Here is a 21,652-nt window from a genome sequence, read left to right on the forward strand (position 1 = left end):
TTACCTCTGCATCCAGCATCTCATTTAATCCTAACCTTTCTTAAGTATCTGCTATTAAGAGCCTCATTGTAAGGATGAGGAAACAAAGGCACTGAGGTGTTGCATTCCTGGCTCAGGTCACACAGCGGCTGACTGACAGAGCCACAACTCCCATGTGGGCTGGGCTGACTTGAGAGCTCCTTACAGGCAGGGCCAGAGAGCCTCTCTTCAATCTGCTTCCCCACCTGCTCCCAGCAAGGAGGGTGAGGCCCAGGATTGTGAGGTTCACCTCCTGATCCCACCAGGGCTGAGATGGATTTCCAACCCCTGGACCTTTCCCCAGTGAGACCATCCTGTTCTCTAGAAGCCCTCACTGAGCATTTGTTCTGAAGTTCTGGTGTTTCCAGGCCTGGAGCAGGAGGAATAAAGAGTCAGAGGTGAGAAGTAACAGTGTGTGTGTGTGTGTGTGAACCAGGAGAGAGAGGGATGAGGTGAGGCCAGATTATGGAGGCATTGCATATCCCGCTGGCTTTATTTTTGTTGGCAGTGGGCACCCCTTAGGAATTGTGGGCAAGGGTGAGATACAGTTAGCAGAGGCATCAATCCTTCTCCAACCACCAGGAAACCCGGTCTCCCTTCTTGGTGGGAGGGAAAACAAAGGCTCAGAGAGGTGTGGCAGCTCCCCTGGAGGCTCCCAGTAGATTGTTTCCAGCAGCAAAACCAGAAGCTCTCTCCTTCCCAGAGATGGGGCGCTGGCAGCTGCTGGCTGCCTTCCCCTCCCTCGTTGCCCTCCCTCCCCTCCAGCAGGAGGGCCTCCTGCCCACTCCCTCCCTTCCACCGTGAGCTCTGCACAGGCCCTCTCCATCATTAGAGCAACCAGTGGGGTTCTGCTGTAATTAAAGGAAGCCAACGGGAGGGAGCAAAGCAGAGCAAGGGGAAAAAACAATCACCAACAAAACATCTTATTTCCCACGCACACTCCCTACAACCCGTGTCTATTGGCTTTCATGGGAACCTGCTTGCTTTAAATACAGCAAAGGGAAACCCCACAGGACGATGTGGGAAAGCCGGCTGTTAGTTACCATCAGGCTGCCAGGGTGGGGATTTACTCCTTTCTCCCCCCCTCCCTACCCTGCATTGGCAAAACCAATCCAATGTTAGTGTTGAAAGAGACCTCTAAGGTCATTTATTGCAACTTCCTTCCCAAGGCAACCTGCCCTCCATGCTTTGCCCCTCCCGGACAGCATCTCTGACACACTGTTACCTAGCTCCCACACTCTCCAGCTCCCTAATTTGCTGGACCCAAGCTCAGGTAGGGATAGGAAGACACTTTAGGGAACAAACAAACAAACAAAAAAACCAAAAATCTGGCCACCCACGCCTGCTGTCATTTACCGCCTGACTCCGGAAATGTCTAATTAATTCATTTATCCAATTAGCCCCTTGCTCTCTGAAATGCTTTTTCTTGGTTGCTGAGCAACCAGGATAGACTTTCAACACATGCACGCTGCTGGTGAATGAACCAGTAGTTTTTTCTTCACCCTGACACCCCTCGCCCACCCCCTCCCCTTTCTCCTTTTATTTTCCTGATGCACAGTAATGAAGACCATCTCCACCAATCTCCAGCCTTCTCACCTTCCCCAGGCCTCTGGATGTGTTTGCTGCCTGACTTAACACATCTCTGAAGGTAATTTTTATACCAGGCATTTGTCATGGACAAGGAGAATGACAGAATATACAGGTACACAGAGATGCGTTTGCAAAATAACGGAATGAGCCAGGCTCAGGTGGACCCAGGAAAAGCTTTGCTGGTGCCTGGGGGCTGGGGGAGGGGACCCTGGCCAAGGTTAGGCTCAGAGGCGTTTGGGAAGAAGAGGGGCAGACTCTCTTTAAGGGACCAGGCATAAACAAGGGTAGCTTGACTAGGCTGCGGTTCCATTTGTTTTAAAGTCTGCCCTTCATGGGAAATTGTCATCCGTCCCCAGCCAGGAGCGCACTGTGAGCAGTAAACAGGACAGGGGTTTTCAGGGCGGCTGAAAGAGACAATATCAACCTAGGAGGGCGGGGAAGTGCCTTGAGGAATCATCCTTGAAGTATAACTTGCTCCTATTTCGGGATGTGAAAATGCCACATCCTGCTTCAATGAGTTAGAACGTTAGAACTGGACTTTGAGCCCAAACTTCCACCGTTCCTTGCTTTTACAGATGAGAAAATTGGAGCTTTGGGAGGATAAACAGTTTGCTCGTAGCCAGCGTTTGGGTCTCCAGGGTCCCAGGCCTTCTCAGTTGACCACACTGCTTCTGTTTCATCTTATTAAGGGCCCCTTGTCCATAAAATGAGTCACTTGAGTCACCGACACTTACTTTTAAAAGTCAGCTTTTATTTTGGAAGAGCTGAAGCTGGCAGTGAAGATTTGCAGGGCACAAAGGTCTTGGCTTCTGTCTACTGCAGATGCCAGGGCATGTGATGCAGTCCAGTATTCACTGTGAATAGGGGCTGGTCCTTGTCCTCAGGGAGCCCCCACAATACTGGAGGGGATGGACAGTAGAGGGGGAGGGGCTCCTTCTTAGAAGGAAGCATTTAGAGAGGAGGATCTGGGCCATTTGACCTGGACCCAGGTCTTGTGGTTGAAGGGGCTGTGAGGGCAGGGTGGGGGTGGGGCCATTCTACCAAGAGGCAGCCTGGGCCAAGGTCAGGAGGTATGAGAGATTGTGACATGTTTGGGGACTGGAGAGTGGCTTAGGAATGGAGGCTTTGGGCCATTTGGCTTTCTGGGATACGCAGTGGATGGCTCGGGGCTGCCCATAACGGCATCTGGAAAACGTTGCCTCCTGCTTGCCAGAATAGTAAAAGAGCACAGTTTTCTTATCTCTATGCATGGGTGGGTACGGAAAAGCGTATGTCAGGTTTTCTGGATGGAAATGACTTCCCTTCGGAGTTAGTTCATAAATAACGATGAAGGCTATGAGAGGACGTACACGCTGCATGCGTATTTAGCTACTGCTGTGGACCAAACTCTCCAGGAGCAGAGTGTTCAGGAAAAGCAGCTGCCTAGAGAAAGAAATAACTTGCACTGTCGAAACCATTGGTACCCAGAGCCTCCTGTGGGACCAAGGGAAACATTTTATTGAGAAGGACCCGTTCCTTGACACTCACAATTGGTGGCACTCACTCAATCTGCAATTTCAGGAGATAGTCAGAGAAGGAACTGGCTGTGGACGATGATCACCCGATCAGGTTCTTCCAGTTAAACAGGAGCTTCTGTACATCTGAGCATTGTGCTTCGGGGTAAAGTTCTCCTTTCTTCAGCCATCCAGCCAAACTCCCCTGATGTCAGGCACTCTTTTTTCATCAAGGCTGGGCTTGCTTTTAGAGAACCTAGAGATGGCAGGCAGCATTGTGGGATGCTCCTTAGTATAAAATCTCCTCTGGGGATTTTCTTAACAAAGTGATTTGAATTCCTCTAGGAATTAAGCTGGGGGTGGCTATTTTTCTGGCTAAGACTTTTTATGATAAAAGGCATGCTGCACTGAAGGTCCCAGTGGTCTGTCTTTGGGGCAATCAGATGCACACGACAGTCTAAGGCTCTGGTAGGAAAGAGTCTGTGGCCTCAGTAAATATTTGATACACTTGGGGCTTTGATGGATGAAGCCACTGTCTGCTTGGGTCTTCCTAGACCAGAAGGTGGAGTCTCCGGTAGCCATTGCCTCTTGTTCTTTCCTTTGATTTTCTTTGGTGAAAAATGACTCTTGTCTTGGTGAGGTCTGTTAAATCCGTTCTTTTCCAAATGGGGCTGTTGGTGTATGGAGGGGATTGGAACTTTCTCTCCCTCTGGTCAGCCCTCGCCATCCCTTGGGTGATTCGGTTTCCCATTTTCTGGGATGTGTCCACAGGGTTTGTCTCCCACCCCACCCCCCGCCTTATATAAGGGGGTAGGGTGCATCTGGCGCCAGATTTCATTCAACCCTGTAACAATCCCCCCTTTATGACATCATTGCTTGTCGCCATGGAAACATCCCCCGAGTCACAGAGACTGGATTGTGGCATCATAGCATCAGGCAGGAGGAGGGAGAGAGGAGAGAAGAGGAATGAGACTGCCCAGGGGGATGAAATTCCAACAAAATACCATTTGGTGGCAGGAATGTAGGATTTTTCTGTTTGGATCCTTGAATGGAGAGTCTGACCATGGCTTGCCAGAATAAACCTCACCTAAGAGAAGGAGGAAGAGTGGTTACGGAATGTGGGTTCTGGCCTCTTTGTTCTTGCTGAGTATTAGGGAAAATACTTTTAATGAGACCTATCCTAGATTTTATACGTATTTCTCATTTGATTCTCATAAAATGTTCATGAACTATTAGAGCAGAGAGGTTAAATAATAACCTCCCTAAGGTTACAAAGCTGGAAAGGCAGAGCTGAGAGTTGGAGGTAGGAGCATACAAGTCTGTGCCCTCACGTGGCTTACAGTTTTGTGTGTGCACACAGACAGTTATTAAGCAAATAAAATATAGTTAAGATTGTTGTAGATATGGAGAGAATAAACATGGTGCTTCAGTGAGGAGACATTGGAGAGTGAGTGGGGACTGACTTTTGTGTATTATTAAATTTGGGACATGGCTCTGCATCTAGTTGTATGTGCTTAAACACACAATGCACTGTGCTCATAGAGGCTCTGACCTGCCTGATCTTGTCTGCTGGGCCCTGTGACTGTGACCCTCTTCCCTAGCTGCTTTCCTGTGCCTGTACCCTGCTTCTCCATTTGTCTGCTCCCTTTTTCTGAAATATTCCTGCCAGTCCTCCTCCCTTGATCCTGTTTTTTCCTACCAATCCCCCCTCCTTCTCTCTCTCTGGACTGTAAACTCCTCAAGAGAGAGAAGATACTCTCATCTGGTATAAAACATCCTTGGTTTGCCCAAGAAGGCTAGAAGATCTGTTGCAAAAATTAATGCAGTGGCTCGTTTTATAGGAAAAAAAATTGGCTAGATTTTATACCGTTAAAAAATATTCTTATAGACTTATCAGATTTTGGCTCCTAAATAAACGAATAAGTAACAAGTGTGCATTAGGAGAGAATTCCCCTTGCAAGTGAAATGACCAGTTATGTTTAGTTGAGTAGCTTGTTTGCTGTTGTTGGTGTGGTTCATGCTGATTGCGATTTCCTATTGTATTTATGTGGTCCAACAACATTTTCTGTTAAGAGAATTGGTCCTAGTGTGTAAGATGGTGGCAGGTAACTTAATGCTCTTCAGGTTTCTATGAGCTGTAGGTGCTGTGCCATGGGCCACTTCTGGGCATTCCTATCCTTGTGCCTCACTTGGGCAATAGATGGGTCTAGTGAAGCCTACTGCTCTTCATTTGTGCCACCTTGCTGAGCTTTTAGGAGTATTTGCTGCTTGAGTTCAGTTCTCATCATTGCTTTCCTAGGATATAGGGTAGACGAGTCCCTACTTGGCTTCCAAAGTCCAGGTTACCCATCTCAGGTGAGCATCATACTGATTGGAGCTCTGCTATTATACTTTACTGTGACAGGTGTGTGTGTGTGTGTGTGTGTGTGAGTGTGCGTGCACATGTGCACGTGCATGTGGTATGCATGTGTGTGCACACAGGTACAGTTCTTAGTTAGTAAACCATATTAAATGCACTTACAATCTAAGCTTGTTCTTTCTAGGACCTAGAGTGTCTCAATCTGATTGATAAGGGGCCGTTTATTGATTCCATCAGGACCATTTATGACTGGCACATTACAGAACTAGTAAGTGGCTTATTTTTTTAAGGGATGCATGAGGAGTCATATAATGAATTAGTTAAAACCCCAGGCTTAGGAGTGAGATAGAGACGGTTTTGGATCCTGGTTGGGCCTCTTACTTGCCAACTGATCTTGAGCAATTGACTTAGATTCTCTAGGTGTAAATGCCTTCATTTACAAAATGGGCATGAATCTTATTGCCTATTTCATGGCATGGATGTTTAGATTCACTGAGATACACCTGTAAAGTCTTTTTTTTTTTAAATATGAAATTTATTGTCAAATTGGTTTCCATACAGCACCCAGTGCTCATCCCAACAGGTGCCCTCCTCAATACCCATCACCCACCCCCCATTCCCTCCCACCCCCCATCAACCCTCAGTTTGTTCTCAGTTTTTAAGAGTCTCTTATGTTTTGGATCCCTCCCTCTCTAACCTTTTTTTTTTTTTTAACACCTGTAAAGTCTTAACCACGTGTCTATCTTGTCAAAGTTAACTATAATTTAGTGGGTTAAATGTACTGTTTGTATATTCTCCAATAATTTGTTAACACTTTTTGAACTCAGTGCAAAACTTTGACTATGCCCTAGATCACATCTAGGTGTTTCAAAGTTTGAATTAGAAGGATCAAGATAATTGGCATTTTTATTCATCATTTGCAGTCTCCATAGGTGAAAAGGGCCCAGGATGTGTAACTCCTAGCATAGAACTGATTTCTAAGAACTGTCTCAAGTCCTAGAGATGGTTTCCCAAGTGTGACCCTGACCTTATGGCTATAAGAACAAATTAAACAGGTGTGGTCCTCTGCCTCCAAGAGCAAACGGTTCTCTTCACACGGTACTACCAGAGGGGAGATTCAGTCAGATGTGTATGTGAATTGACAGGCACATACGGACCAGGTGAGGGAGGTTACTCTGACTTTTAGGAATTCAGTTCATATTTCTGTATCCTCAGATATAAAAGTGCAGAAGGTAGGGGCTGCTAGATACTTTTCTCCCCATGTGTTTATTGATGTGTAAAATACATGCACTGAGTACACAGTTTTTTTTTAACGTTTATTTATTTTTGAGAGACAGAGACAGAACATGAGCGGGTAAGGAGCAGAGAGAGAGGGAGACATAGAATCTGATGCAGGCTCCAGGCTCTGAGCTGTCAGCACAGAACCTGATGTGGGGCTCAAACTCATGAGCCATGAGATCGGGACCTGAGCCGAAGTCAGATGCTTAACCAACTGAGCCACCCAGGCGCCCCATGAGTCCACGGACTTTCATCTCAGTTTTTTACATATGAGTACGCTGATGTCACTCCACCATATAAATGAGGTCGAGCTGTAGAACTATGTATTCATTGCATTCCAGAAAGCTCCTTCATTACCCCTTCACATTGTATGGCCTTTCTCCCTGGAAGTAATCAATATTTTGATTTCTATCAAATTTTGCCTGTTCTTGAAATTCACATAAATGGAATAATACAGTGTTGTAGGCAGCTTCTTAGATGGCTCCCAACAATCTCTGCCTCCTGATACCCATGCGCTTGTATAATATCTTCCCTTTGGATGTGGACTGGCCTGTGTAACCTGCTTCTAATGAATAAGGTATGATAAACATGATGGAATATTGCTTCCATGATTAGGTTACAAAAGACTGTAACTTGAATTTTCCTTACATTCTCTCTGGTCCTTCTCTGGCTTTTGTTCTGGTGAAGCAAGTTGCCATGTTGGGAGGTGCCTTCTGGGGAACATCTGGTGAACTGAGGCCTTTGGCCCGACAACCATAAGGGCGATCCTGGAAGCAAATCTTCCCCTGGCTAAGCCTTGAGATCACTGTAGTCTGGCTGACACCTTGATCAGAGCCTTGGGAGCCACCCTGAGCTGGAGGACTCAGCTAAGGCACCAGAATTCCTGACCCACAGAAATGGTTGAGACAATAAATGTCTCTTGTTTTAAGCCACTAAGTGTTGGTGTAATTCAATAGTAATAGACAACTAATATGTATAGTATGTTCTGTTTTGTGTCTGGCCTTTTTCAATGAAGTCTATGTGAGATCTATCCCTAGTGATACAAGTATATTGATATTTAGCTATATTGATGTATATAGCTTCAGTTTGCTTTCTTTTATTTCTGTAAAGTATTACAGTGTAGGAATATACCCAAATTATTCATCCATTCTAAAGTTTGGGATATCTGGATTGTTTCAGTTTTTGGCTACATCACAACTTTTTTTACCTTTTGTGTGTGTGTGTGTGTGTGTGTGTGTGTGTGTGTGTGTGTGGCTATATGCTCTACTTCCTCTTGATATATATCCAAGGGTAGAATAACTGGATCATAACATAGACTTTAGTAGATACTTCCAATTTTTCAAATGGTTACACTGATTACACTCCCTGTAGCAATGTATGATACTTCCCGCTTTGCCACTTCCTTGCCAAGGCCTGATATTGGAATTAAAAAAAATTATTTTAGCCATTCTGGTGGATGTGTAGTGGTATATGCCATGTGGGTTTTAATCTGATGACTATGGATGTTGACCATTTTTCATGTTTAGTGGTCATTTGGATATAATCTTTAGTGAAACACCTATTTAGATATTTCGCCCATTTTATATTATCTGTTTTTCATGTGGATTTGTAGGAGTTCTTTATATTCTGGATTAAAGTGCTTTGCTATATTTATTATTGAGACCTTTTTCCAGTTTGTGGCTTGCTTTGTTATTAATGGGATGCTCTTAATTTTAATGAAGTTAAATTTTTCAGTTTTTTCTTTTAAGGTTATAAAATCTTTGCTCGTTCCTGTGTCAGGAAGATGCTTTCCTATGTTTTCTTCAGACATGCTTTGTTTTACATTTTACATTTAGGCCAGTGATTCACCTGGAATTTCTTTTTTTGTGTGTGCTGAGTGTCTGATGTGAAGAAGGGGGTCAAATTTATTTCCTTTTCTCATATGTAACTCCAAATGACCCACTGTCATTCACTGAAAGGGTATGTTTATTGCAAATCAGGGGTCTTGTGTATGGCAGGTTTTGAGTTCTCTATTTGGTTCCATTTTTTTTTTCTGCTATCCTAACACCGGTGCTGTCTTCATACTATAGCTTTATCATCTATTTTATTATTTGGTAATTTAAGTTCATCAGCTTTTTGTGTTTTCTTCATGACTGTCTTGGCTCTTGGCCCTTTACCTTATATGTATATGTAAAATCCATATATGTTTTAGAATCAGCTTGCCAATTTTCATGCAAAAAATGCCTGCTAGGATTTTTGGCTAGGATTACATTATATCAATGATCGGTTTGGAGAATATTGACACTGGTTTTTCTTAATTTCTTTCAGCAGTGTACCACAATTTTTAGTGGAAAGATTTTAGAAATCTTTTAATATGTTCATTTCTAGGAGTTTGATGCTTTTTTGATGCTATTTTAAGTGAAATTTTCAAAAGTTAATTTTCTAATTGTTTGATGCTAGTATTATGTTAGGTTCTTCTAAATTTTCTTTGCATACTGTCGTATCATCTATGAATACTGAAAGGATGTTTTCTTTCTTTTATTTGTACCTTTTATTTCATTTTCTTGCCTTATTTCACAGGTTATAGCCTCCCTACAGTGTTGAGTGGAAGCAATGATGGCAGACATCTTTTGCTTGTTCCTGAGTTCGGTGGAAAACATTTAATAGTTCACAGTGAATCATCATGTTTGCTGTAGGTGGTTATAGATATCTTTACCAGGTTAGGGATAAAAGTCTCTTTTTCAAGTCTGACATTTGATGATTATCTCTGATTGTATGGAAAAAGTAAAAGCTAATCTATAGGAGGGAGGAATAATGATGATAACATGAGTAAGAATCAGAGAGGCAAGAGAGAGAAGGAGATGAAGTATGCTAAAAAAAGAATACAAGAGGAATTTCCTAAGTGCTTCCTATGTTTTGGGCACCCTGAGAGCTGAGGTAGGTTGTGATCAATAGGTCACATGGCTAATGAGGGCTGGAGGTTGGGTGAGAACCCAGGTCTTCCGGAACCAGGGCTTATTCTTTCTGCTGTACTCAGAAGGAGAGTAAATAAAGGAAGACCTGAAAGGAAGGGAGCAGCTATTGTAAAGTCCTCTTATGGATTTTAGGACCCTGTTCTTTCCTATGTCTCCCCATCTCTTGTTTCTTTCTTCCTGTCTCTTTTTCAATCTCTGTTTCTAATTCAGTCATAATCTTAATCATGGACTCGAGCTCAGTCTCATGATGCTCTCTACAGGGGGGAATGGTGGTAGGTATCTTCTTTCTCCTTCTATCCAGATCATATGAGGCTTCTCTGCTGTGGGCCACCTCTTATTTTAATTCAGTTTTTACATAATGCCGGTTGACACGGTCAGTCAGATCACAATGGCTAGGGAATGAGATTAATGGGCATGGTCGGTGCCTCCTTGATGTCTTGGTGTCCATGCTCTACAAATAATGACCAGTCAACAGTCACTGGTACACATGGAATAAGAGGGATGAACAAACTTCAGCCTGGAGTGAAGGGTGCGCACCCACCACTCCTCACCCTAGACAAGCCCAACCTTTTGTGGTGACAAGCCAAGCTTATCTGTGGCGACTAAGGCCTCTATCCTGGACCAGGCCTAGGTGTGTTTGCAAGCCTTGCTGCTGCCGTGCTGCCTGAGCTTTCCACAGCTGGCTCCGTTCTCCTGTCGGTTTTGCTTTTTCTTTTGCAAAGTCTATCCTGAGGCTATTGTTTGGTTTTCTAGTCCTGACTGAATTAGGATGGTTCCATTTAAGGTGAAAACAATATAAAAAACCACAAAAAAAGCGCCAAAGAAGAAACAGAATAAAGAAGTGTTTTTTAGTCTTTGAAAGATGAATGCAAATGTGTTTTTGCAGTGTTTTAATACATTCGAGATGCTTCCCTAACATTAGCCAATCTATCATAGCCTGCCCGGCAACCTGGTGTATTTATTATGTTGCAGGAAAGTTTTTTTGAGGAAGAGGCTGAAGGGTAGGGTGAGAAGGTGCCTGCCTGAAGGCCCATGAGTCATCAGATTCATTACTGAAGCATTAAACTACCTGCTGGTCCCTAGGACTGGCCCTTGGAGGGGTGGTTCAGGGAGCGAGGTGTGGTGGGAATGAGGTCATTATCTGACATTTTCCTGTTGTTCTGTACAGGCAGTAACCTTTATCCCACCCCAGGACTACAGCTCATGTCCTCTGAGTATGACCTTCTGGAGAAAAGTGTGGATGAGTCAGCACTATCCAATCCCCATTCCTGGAGACAAAGCATTCAGTATGTGTGTGTGTGTGTGTGTGTGCGCGCGCGCGCATGTGTGTGCGCACGTGCATGTGCATGTTTAGCAAAGAGGACCATTGAAATCGCTTGCAGCTCTGAGATTTTCTAACTTTTTCTGTTGTATGCAACATTTTAAAGTAGGAGGGGTGCTGCGTGACCAAACATTTGTTTAAAGCAGTAGGTGCTCTTAGTTCCTAGTAACATTCTAGTAGTGATGTAATTGATGTCACTTGTAGACACATGTGCCTGGTCTTAGAAAAACGTGAGGATGCCAAAATTAAATTCCTTAACTGGGCATTGATAGACCCCCTTGAGCATACTTTGAGAATCAACAAGGATGGGTTGAGACGTCTTCCTACGTTCTGACCTCAGGTGGCCTTCCGGATGGTGGTGCATGACTGTGGCATGCTTAATAGTAATGGTACTTTAGTAATAGTGGACCCTGTTGAAGTGAGGTGACTCTGTTACGTGGGGTTGACTAGTTGGGTTGACTAGACCTGGCCCACACTAGTGACTTTCAGAGGCCAAGTTCAGACCTGCAGAAGCAGCTGTTAATGAGTTCATACGTGTAAAGTGCTTGGCTGTATCTGGCACATAGTAAGCCCTCCATCAGTGTTAGTGAACGTGAATGCTATTGCTGAAAAAGAGGTGATGATTAACAGCCATCGGGACCTGGTAAAAGTAGGGTAGAGTCAGTGCTTGGGGACAAGAGCACCATTTAGGATGAGAGAGAGTATTCAGTGCTGGAGAGTACAGGAGACTTAGTGCTTTACCTGCCTCTGACCCTTCTGCTGGGTTCAACCTAGTTGGGTCACGTGTGCTCTGGAGTTGTGCTTCCCACAGCCTCCTGAGGGCAGGGACCATGTCTACCTCAGCAGTCTCTGGCCTGGAGTCTGTGCTCAAAAATATGTTATTGAAAAAATGGGTGATGCGCTCAAAATGCTTCGACAGTGAGCTCTGGTATTTCCCTAAGTTTATATTCTCTGAACTAACAGCATCGTGCCCACAGTGAGGTCCTGCTCTGCTCTCCCACCAAGGGCACAGCTGCACTGGGTACCCTCAGATCCGAGGGCTCAAGGCAAATCAGATTATCTTTCTCTGAGAGACCAAGCCAGGGAAGGACATTGGAACCCTACTGTAAAATAAACTATTAAAAAAGATAGGTTCGTTTAGCCTGGAGAAGAGAAACCTGGGGGTCCAGAGCTCTTAGTATTTGAAGAGCTTCTGGGCAGAAGAAGGCAAGAATTGTTCTTTATAGCCTTCTGGATAAAAGTTTGATGGGAGATGAGAAATTGCAGAAGCTGTTTTTGTTGTGCTGTAAGGAGGGACTTTACCCTGGGGAGAAGTGGTTAGCAGAGTCTCAGGGGAGCTTTTTAGGTGGCTGTCCTGGGGTGTGCAGAGGACTTTGGAATCCACCTTCAGACTTCCTTCCAAAGTAGAAGTTAAATGGGACGAGAACAGGCTTCTCTTGCTTGTGGAGAAGTGAAAGCTGTTGAGTCAATCAGGGTTGGTGAGAACCTTATCCATCGTGAACGAGAAATGAAGGAACCCACCATTTCCTGAGCACTGTCTCTGTATCAGGAGCTTTGCTGGGTGCTTTCTTTACCAGACTTACTTGTCTTGGAACACGTTAAGGTGAGTAGTAGAGAAGGAAGCACTCAGGTGGAGTCAGTTGGCCAAGGCTCACATCCTTTCCAGTCATCTCCTGGGACCCTGTGCTGTCATGTTGATACTTTTTTAATACCACACCCACTTTTTCCTCATCTAAATAAATGATTTGCAGGTAGAACAGACCTGCTTCAAACTCTTCTGGAACTTTCTTCAGGGGCTTGGATGGGTTTTTGCCTTGTCAGCCAAGACTTTCCTCTTTCCTGTGGAGTCCTTGCCCAAGGCTGTCTATTGAAGTGTCCCATTTCTCCCCCTTCCCCTTGGTGGAGAGTTCCAGAAAGCTTTCTGTTGACCTTCCTTTAATTGCTAATAATTATTCAATTTTATGTAGCCCAGAGTGATAAATATTCATGAATAGCACAGTGCATCAGGATCCAACACTTTAAGCTATTGTGTTTTTTTAATTAAACTGAAACATGGAATTAAATGCAATAAAAGGGAAAAAAAAGAGAGAGCATATGTACGTATCTATTTCAGTCCTGCTGTGGGACTGTGTGGGAGGCAGATCGGAAGCTCTGACCTGGATGTTGTGATGTTCTGTCTTAGAGTTTCTAAAGGAGACACCTAAAATATCTGGACCTGGCCAGGTTCATTCATTCATTCACACATTTTTTTCATTAATTCACTCAGCACATATTTACTACCATGAGCCCTCACAGTGCCTCTCAGTGGGCTACAAATAGACTAGAACAGGACCTAAGGAGCTCACGATTTAGTCCTGGAAGAGATAGGCACACAAATCAGCCATGCCGGAACTGCTTGGTGAGCATAGGTAAAGCATGAAATAGAGTGTTCCCAGAGGAGCAGAGGGTAACTTCCCCGGGCAGTTGATAAAGTGGCATAGGGGTGGCGTAAGCCCTGTCAGGACTTATTAGTTGGTCCCGTGTACGATGCTTCTTTCTTCAGCCCACTGAGTCTCATCTCCCTTTCCCTAGAGAGTCTGTGGAGGCTGTGGACTCAGAAGTTGGACTGCTTGGGCTAATCTCAGTTCTGATGCTTACAGTGGGTGAATATGACCCAGTGCAATGTTAACCAACCCTGAGCCTCAGTTTTCTTATCTGTAATATGGGGATTATCACAGAACCTACCTCACAGGGCTGTGGTAAGGGCTACACTAGCCGATGCATGTGAGGTTTCCAGAATGGTGCCTGGCGCACAGAATGTGCTCAACTATAGACATGCCAGCCCCCATTGCTGTTTGCTCTGAGGCCTTAGTCCATGAATTCTTGTGGCTTCTCTCCTGCTGTGGACTTCTCAGTTCTCTAGAGACCTCTTGTGAGGTTTGGCTCCATGAGGAGGCAGGCAAACGGCAGGTGAGCTATTGTTGAGAGTTCCAGAATACTGCTGAGAGCTGGCCTCAGGAGCCAGCAAGAGGAAGGCAAAGGCAGGGCCTTAACAAATACCTTCCAGAAGGCCCCCTCAGAGATGGGGCGGGAGCCTGGGTTGGGCACCTTGGGGAGCAGAGAGCAGGAGGGTCAGCGCGAGGGGAAAATAGCACACCTTCCCGTGAATGCCACCTTGGATCCCTGCGCTCTGTGGGGAGGAAGATGCACTCACATGTGGGTGTAACACATGCTGTACTCCGTGGGTCGTGTTTTCCTGCTTTAAAATGGGAAATGTGAGTTATTTATTTGTAGCACATGCATGGTGAGATGCTCATGAACCAGCCTGGGGATGTTCTCCAAGTAAACAAACCCACTTTCTGGAGAGGCGGTTTCTTTTTACAGCCCCAGAGATAAAGTAGCCCCAGAAAGCTCACCACTGCCAGTTTCTAGCACCTTGATGTCCCTTCCTGGCTCTGAGAGGCCCATCTCTGCCATCCTCCCCCACCCCCGCCTGCAGTGTCAGCCCTCCCACTGAGTACCACCCAGCTTGCCTTTTTGTGTCAGTTCATACTGTAGCTGTTTCAAGTCAGAGGTGGATGGGGTTGCCAAGTGGAAGAGGTTGTGGCCATGAGGAAAAGGCCTTGGGGTCACTGTCTGATAGGATGACCCATTAGGGTTGATTTTGTTTTGTAGCCTTGGTTTAAACATGAGCTCTGTGTGGTTTTTAATACACCATCGGCCCTCTCTGATCCTAGTTCCTTCATCCATAATGATAGGATTGATCAGAATGTAAAGGCAGAGTCTTAACTGTAACCGTCCAGGCCTCATGATTGGCCCTTGTCACTATGCTCACCTTACCTCTTGCTTGCTCCCCTGGTTTACTTGGTCCAGCTGCACTGGCATCTCTGTTCCCCTATAGATCCCAAATGCTCCTGCCTCAGGACCTTTGCACTGACTCTTTCTCTCTCTCTCTCTCTCTCTCTCTCTCTCTCTAAAATGCTCTGTCCCTACCTAGCTACATGTTTCATTTTCTCACCTCCTTCTGAAAGGAGATGAGAATTTTTTTTTTTTTACTGAAAATTGCCTTTGAGGGAGGCCTGCCTTTGGCCCCCAATTTACAATTGTGTATCTCTCCTCACATTCACCTTCTTTCCCTGCTTTTGTTTTCCTCAGGAACCCTCTTGCATATTACCCATTTTAGTACTGCCTGTTACTTATTGGCTGTCCCTCCCATGGGCATGCAGGCTCCACGAGGACAGAGCATTGGTCCATTTTGTTTCCAGCTCCCACATGGTGCAGCCTGTGGTGGGGAGTGTGACAGAGATGGGGAAACTCAGCAAAGCAAGGTGGTGGAGACACTTTGTGATCGCAAGCTTTCTGGTTCTTTATCTCCTGAACTGTGAGAAGAAATGGCCTCCTCAGAAAGCAGTTTGTTTACTTTGGAAAACAAAATCTGCATGCTGATTCTGCTCGGTGCCTAATAGATACTTGCTGAAGGAAAGAATACAAGGCTAAGCCTGGGGCCGCATGGCCTGGACTGCTCCTCTTATCAGCTCTGTGAACCTGAGCCAGCTCCTTAGACTCAGTGACTTTAGTTTCCTTCCTTATCAAAAGGGGGTAAATGTGTAACTACCTTGTGGGGTTGTTGGGAGCTGTCCACGCAAGGCTGAAGAAAGCCTGCATCTTGGAGGTGCTCAGCAGGTTAGCTATTATTTTGAAAAGTACTTTCAGTTCTCATACTCTACTTACGGACAGAGGGTTAAGGATCTTGGGTTGAGCCCTCAAGAAATGACTCCCATAGGCACTAATATGGTTCGTGCATCCTGCCTCTGATGCTGCCTGAGAGGAGGGTGGGGGCTGCTGGACAGATTGTAGGGGGTGCAACTTCATCCAGTGCTTTCATGTTGCTAAAGTCTTAGGAGACTGGACAGCGAGGCAGAGGAGAATTCTAAATTGACCCCTGGTTAGGAAATTCAGATGCCCTGGGTTCAGTACCCGGCGGGAGCTTGGGATGAAGGGACCTGGCTCTGGGCCCTGAAGCAAGCTGGGTGCCAATCTTGAGGGTGAATGCAGGCAGCCTCTGGTCTTCTCTCCGCTCCAGATCTTGCTTAGTCTTGGCCCAGGATCTTACCTATTCAGATCCTCCCTGGCATCACCACCAGTCTGGGGGTCACTGGCTTTTAGCCAGTGTTCTAGGGAATCTGCTTACCCAGGACATCTAAACATGCTTCAGCTCAGGTCCTTACAGAGCTCAGAGGAAGACCCCGAAGGTCCCAGTGGTAGGGACAGTTACTCTCACCCTGCCCACCACATTCCCCGCAGAAGACTAGTCAAATCAAGGTGACCTTGGAGCTGAGTCTTGAAGGGTTCAGAAAGCTGAGGAAGTCTTGGAAAGAGAAAGCCTTTCTTGTTTGGGCATAGTCATCAAATAGGAAGTGTAAGTTTGGGCTTCTGTTTGCCCCTTGGTCTTAGAGACAGCATGTACTTCTAAGGGCGAGAGTGCCTGAGAGTCTCCGTGCCTTTCCTTCAGAAATAACGGATGCTTAGAAGGGAGCCCCAATTGTCTGACCCCTGCTGGCCCTCCCACTTGCTTGTTTATGGAGAAGTAGAAGAGAAGAGGCAGCCAAGACCTACCTGGTGCTTCAGGGAAGCTTCCAGGATGATTTTGCTCCCAACATGAAGCCCTGAGGACAGGATGCCTGAAAATGGGAGAGAAAGGTATTTTTAATCTTTTGCCTTGGTGCTGTTGTGATGGCTCCTTGTGTTTATGCTGTGGGTAACTATTGGTGCCAGCTGATGTTTGCCTGACTCTTATCCCAGCCAAACCATCCAAGCTGGGAAGAGATGGGGAAGCCAGTTATATAAGACTGGTAATTCTGGGGTGGATTAGCCCTGGGATTCACAGGGTCTGACTCAGCGCCTGGCAAGGCCTGGGATGGGCCTACCTCAGTCAGCTTGGCTGCCATAAGAGATAGTGTAGGCTGGGAGTCCTGGCCCCCGTGCATTGGCACAGACCGCCGTGTGGCAGAGTGGCACAGTGGTCCCTCACTAGACTTTAGAGCTGGTCAGCCCCGCTCGATGCTGGCTGCTTGTGGGACCTCTGGACAGCCTTGGACTCACTCTGCTGCTCGGGCCGCTCATCTATAAAATGGGGATGATGGTAATGATGCTTATCGTAGGAGGTTTTTGTGGAGATTCAGTGGGCCATTCCACCAACATACATGGCACCAGGCATTTGTTTAGAGAGTAACTCAGGAAATGTTGGTGTTGATGAGTAGAGAGGTGGGCAGTGAATGGATAGTGGTCGTGCCGTGAGAGGCCAGCTGTGGAGGAGGACCACACTGAGTGTTGCAGGAACGCGGAGGCAGCACACAGCCTGTGTCTGCGAGGCAGAGAGAAAGGGAGCCACAACTCGAGTCCAAGCGTGGGCGCACTGGTCATCCCTGGTGTCGCCTTTGACAACAAGTCTGCTGCTTCCTGGCCCCAAGGGAATCCTTTTAGTGGCAGAGGCTGTGAGGGCCATCCACCAGTGCCTTTCTTGAGTGAGATCACAGGGCCGTGGGCCTTTAATGCACCCTCCCTGCCCAGCCAGGATGGGGAGGCACAGCTGCAAGGGTCACCTGCACCTGGCATCCTGCACATCCAGACCCAGGGGACATTCTTCCTTCTGTTTGACCTGCATGTCCTGAGACCCTGGGCCGAACACTGTTCTCCCAGTTTATTGGAATTCCTTACCTGCTGACTCCATCCCTGGCCCACCCTCCCCACCTCTGCGCCCTCACAAAACTTATAAATGCCTAGAAAGAAGACATGACTACATGCAAGGTTGTTTTTTTTTTTAATAGGGGGCACATTGACTTTTTGGACAGAGAAATTCTTTCTGGTGCTGTCTGTCATGAGCACTGAAGGACTTAGCACCCCTGCTCCCAGCCGGCATCACTGGCATTGTCCCCACCCTCTTCCAGATGTCCTTGGGGGCTGGCACCTGCCCCATTGAGACCTGCTAGAGCTGAGGTGGCATGGATGTTTGCTTCTCCTCTTGTGGGTTTCTTTGCTGACTCTGCTTTCTCTTTGGGGTTGGCTGACCCCCCTCCTGACACTTTGCTCCTCATTGCCTGGTGGCAGTGAGGTCCTACAGCGCTGGTGGGGGTGGGTAGGCAGTCCTGGGGAGAAGCACAGCTGTGGCAGCGGAGTGAATGCAGACGGAATGAAAGTGGGCAATCACAGGTGGCCCATGGCACGGGGTGTCCCTGGAGGGGCGTCTGGCTCTGATTCTCTTGCAGACCCTGCTTGTCAGCTTGTCTGTGGTGAGAGGAGGTCAGGGAGGAGGGCACTGTGTCTCTGGAAGTGAAGCTCTGAGCAGGGGTCTGGCATTCCCGGAGGCAACAGGGACTCTGTAGGAGTGCTCTCCAGGTCTCAGTTTTGTGGGGGAAGGCATCTCCCGGGAAGGGGCAACAGGACCAGCGGTGACCAGCTTGGGGCTGGGGTGGGGAGGCACAGGAACTGCCAATTGCCGCAGACTCAGGCTGCAGAAACATCTGCCTTGCTCACCCCTGCAGCCAGCATTCTGGGCAAATAAAGTGATGAATAACTGATCGTTGTGAGCTCTAGAACACCCACCCTCAGTAAACTGCAGAGATGAAAATCTGGGGTCTCCATGGGGCTGGCTCTACCCTGGTATAACAAGCCTGGAAGGTTCAGGAACCTTGGGAGGGAACCCGATGAATTCAGAATGCCACACCACTCTTCCTTCTGATCTGTTTTCCTGCCTCACTTTCGCCCTCCCTACCATTTCCTAGCTATTCTGTTCCCATCCCTCTTCCTTTCTCCTTGTGTTTAGAACCTTTCTCATACCTGATGGAAAGGACCCAGGCTCCTGGGACGAGCCCCATGTACTCGATGGTCTCTCTCAGAACCACAAATCCATCCCTTTCTCAGGCTTTTCATTCATCTATCCACCCACCCACCCACCCTTCTGTCCGTCCATCCATCCATCCACCCACCCCAACCCTGCTTAACATCCTCCCTCCATCAAGGTGGTCTGTCTTTCCCAGCTGGATAGTAAGCTCCATCAATCAGAGCATGTAACTGATACTTAAAAATCACCCAACCTGTCTGGCCTGGGGAATGCCACACCACTCTTCCTTCTGACCTGTTTTCCTGCCTCGCTTTCGCCCTCCCTACCATTTCCTAGCTGTTCTGTTCCCATCCCTCTTCCTTTCTGGGGAAGTGCTGTTTGAGACACTTAGGAGCCCTCTGGGTCTCTTCCCCTTTCCTGCTGCCTCCAGGTAAGGAGTGGGGATGAGTGAGTGGAAAAGCCCTTTCTTGATACAAAATGTCACTAGTGACTGAGCTTTTTTTTAATGGTGAATATCTGTATTCTCTATTATGAGACAGCCCCATGTTCAGATGTCTGGGAGAGGTCACACCGAACACAAATACACATTAAGGTGTAAATGACTGATGTGAAGTTGTCCTTCGAGTGTGAGGGTGGTCTCAGAGCAGGGGCTGGGAGAGCATGAGGTGTGGCTGGAACCACGCAGGAGTAAGGTACAGGGGTGTGGCTGGAAGGGTACCATGCAGGAGTAAGTACAGGGGTGTGGCTGGAAGGGTACCATGCAGGAGTAAGGTACAGGGGTGTGGCTGGAAGGGTACCACGCAGGAGTAAGGTACAGGGGTGTGGCTGGAAGGGTACCACGCAGGAGTAAGGTACAGGGGTGTGGCTGGAAGGGTACCACGCAGGAGTAAGGTACAGGGGTGTGGCTGGAAAGGTACCATGCAGGAGTAAGGTACAGGGGTGTGGCTGGAAGGGTACCACGCAGGAGTAAGGTACAGGGGTGTGGCTGGAAGGGTACCACGCAGGAGTAAGGTACAGGGGTGTGGCTGGAAGGGTACCACGCAGGAGTAAGGTACAGGGGTGTGGCTGGAAAGGTACCATGCAGGAGTAAGGTACAGGGGTGTGGCTGGAAGGGTACCACGCAGGAGTAAGTACAGGGGTGTGGCTGGAAGGGTACCATGCAGGAGTAAGGTACAGGGGTGTGGCTGGAAGGGTACCACGCAGGAGTAAGGTACAGGGGTGTGGCTGGAAGGGTTCCATGCAGGAGTAAGTACAGGGGTGTGGCTGGAAGGGTACCACGCAGGAGTAAGTACAGGGGTGTGGCTGGAAGGGTGCCACACAGGAGTAAGTCCAGGAGGAGAAGCCCTTCAGGACTCTCCTGGGCCGGTGGTTTCAAACTGAAAGGTGGTAATTTCAGCGTATCAAAGCTTTGCCCTGTTAGCTCTGAATCCACCGTGCGTCTGGAGAGAGTGGTGGGGAGCTTAGCGCTAGAGGTCATACTTTGGAGCCTGTCTGTCCTGGTTCCAATCTTGGTTCCCACGTCCTAGCTGTGTGCCCTCAGATAAGTTCTAAGCCTGAGGTTCTTCGTCTGTACCATGGAGATAGTAATAATACTGTCCTCATAGGGTCGTCCTGAGGGTTTGATGAAATAAGGCGTGCACTTCGCTTTGCAGAGTGCCTGGCACATCATGGTTCAAAACATGAGTCACCGTCATCATCGCCATCCTCATCATCACCCTCATCCATAGCTTTGGGAGAGGAATCTGGAGCAAAAGTAGGAGGCATCTGCGTACCTGAACCATCAGCCACAGCAGTGCCAGGTTTAGCAAATAAAAATATAAGCACATTTACTCATAATTTATCTGAAATCCACATTCCACTGAATGTCCTGTATTTTATCTGGGAAGCCTCATCAATCAAGCCTCTCAGAAGCCAGGTCTGGATCTCCTCCCCCAGCTTGATCCTAACTAGGATGGCCACGAGGGGTCCGGGAGGAGGCGGGGGATGGGGAGGAGGCGGGGGCAGGAGGGGTGGCTGGGGTGAGGGGCTGTGTGCGTGGGGGGGACTCAGCAGAGCTGCGTGCTCCGTGGATGCGGAGGGCGTTGTGAATCAGAGCGCATAGACGCCAGCACCTGCCAGCAGGCCGTGGGCACGGAGACTAGCAGCCCGTGGGGAGGTGCTCCACGCCGGTTCCCAGTGGCAGCAGCACAGCAGTGGGGACCACTTCTGTTTTCTTCTTGAGAGAAGCAGCCAGCGGAGCTCTGAGTTTTCTCACCCTGGTGGGTGTGTAGGGCACCTCCCTCCAGTTTTCTCCTGTTCCTGCTCATTTCCTTCTTCTCTGTCCTCCTGTCCTCCCCCCACCCCCATCTCTTCCTCTCTACCTGCCTCCCCCTCCCCCTCCCCCCACCAGTCTTTTTGAGAGAGCTGGTGTGGGAGGGATTCTGACGCATTCCTGGTTACCTGCTGTTCCAAGCACACAGGCTTCTGCCCCTCCATGTGCTGAGTCCAGGACCCTCCCTTGGCAGCATGGCCCGAGCCCCCAGCAGCAAGGGAACATCCGAGGGCAGGTTCTGCTTCCACGCCCCTCCAGGTGCACAAGCCTGCCGGGGAAGCGAGGATGTGATGTGCATAGGTGCCATTGTTTTTAGTACAGCTGGGGGTGTCCTTTCATTGGGTTAACATTCTGTTGTTCCATCTATTTTGGGGGCTCTAAACTCTGGCACCCATTCTTTTTGCCTTGGCATAAAAGGCCCTTCATGTCTTGTCCACTTAATTTTTTACTTTTTTTTTTGGTCTACTTAATTTTTTCTTGCTGTTTTTCCCATCACTCCTCCTCCCACA

General features: G+C 47.5%; 1 protein-coding gene and 2 long non-coding RNA genes across 3 annotated transcripts in view; 2 read left to right on the plus strand and 1 right to left on the minus strand.

Annotated features, from left to right (window-relative positions):
* SORCS3 (sortilin related VPS10 domain containing receptor 3) overlaps nucleotides 1–21,652 on the plus strand; it is a 591,280-nt gene that overhangs the window by 21,035 nt on the left and 548,593 nt on the right. The gene's annotated exons all lie outside the window — the stretch shown is intronic.
* On the plus strand, nucleotides 154–20,685 carry LOC122493227. The gene is made up of 3 exons (XR_006299847.1): nucleotides 154–416; nucleotides 1,577–1,666; nucleotides 20,485–20,685. It is a non-coding gene; the product is annotated as an uncharacterized LOC122493227 (long non-coding RNA).
* LOC122493228 lies at nucleotides 2,339–3,254 on the minus strand. Its single transcript, XR_006299848.1, has 2 exons — nucleotides 3,136–3,254; nucleotides 2,339–3,030 (listed from the first exon to the last, which is right to left on the minus strand). It is a non-coding gene; the product is annotated as an uncharacterized LOC122493228 (long non-coding RNA).

This window comes from Prionailurus bengalensis, chromosome D2 (genome assembly GCF_016509475.1).
Source record: "Prionailurus bengalensis isolate Pbe53 chromosome D2, Fcat_Pben_1.1_paternal_pri, whole genome shotgun sequence".
NCBI lineage: Eukaryota > Metazoa > Chordata > Mammalia > Carnivora > Felidae > Prionailurus > Prionailurus bengalensis.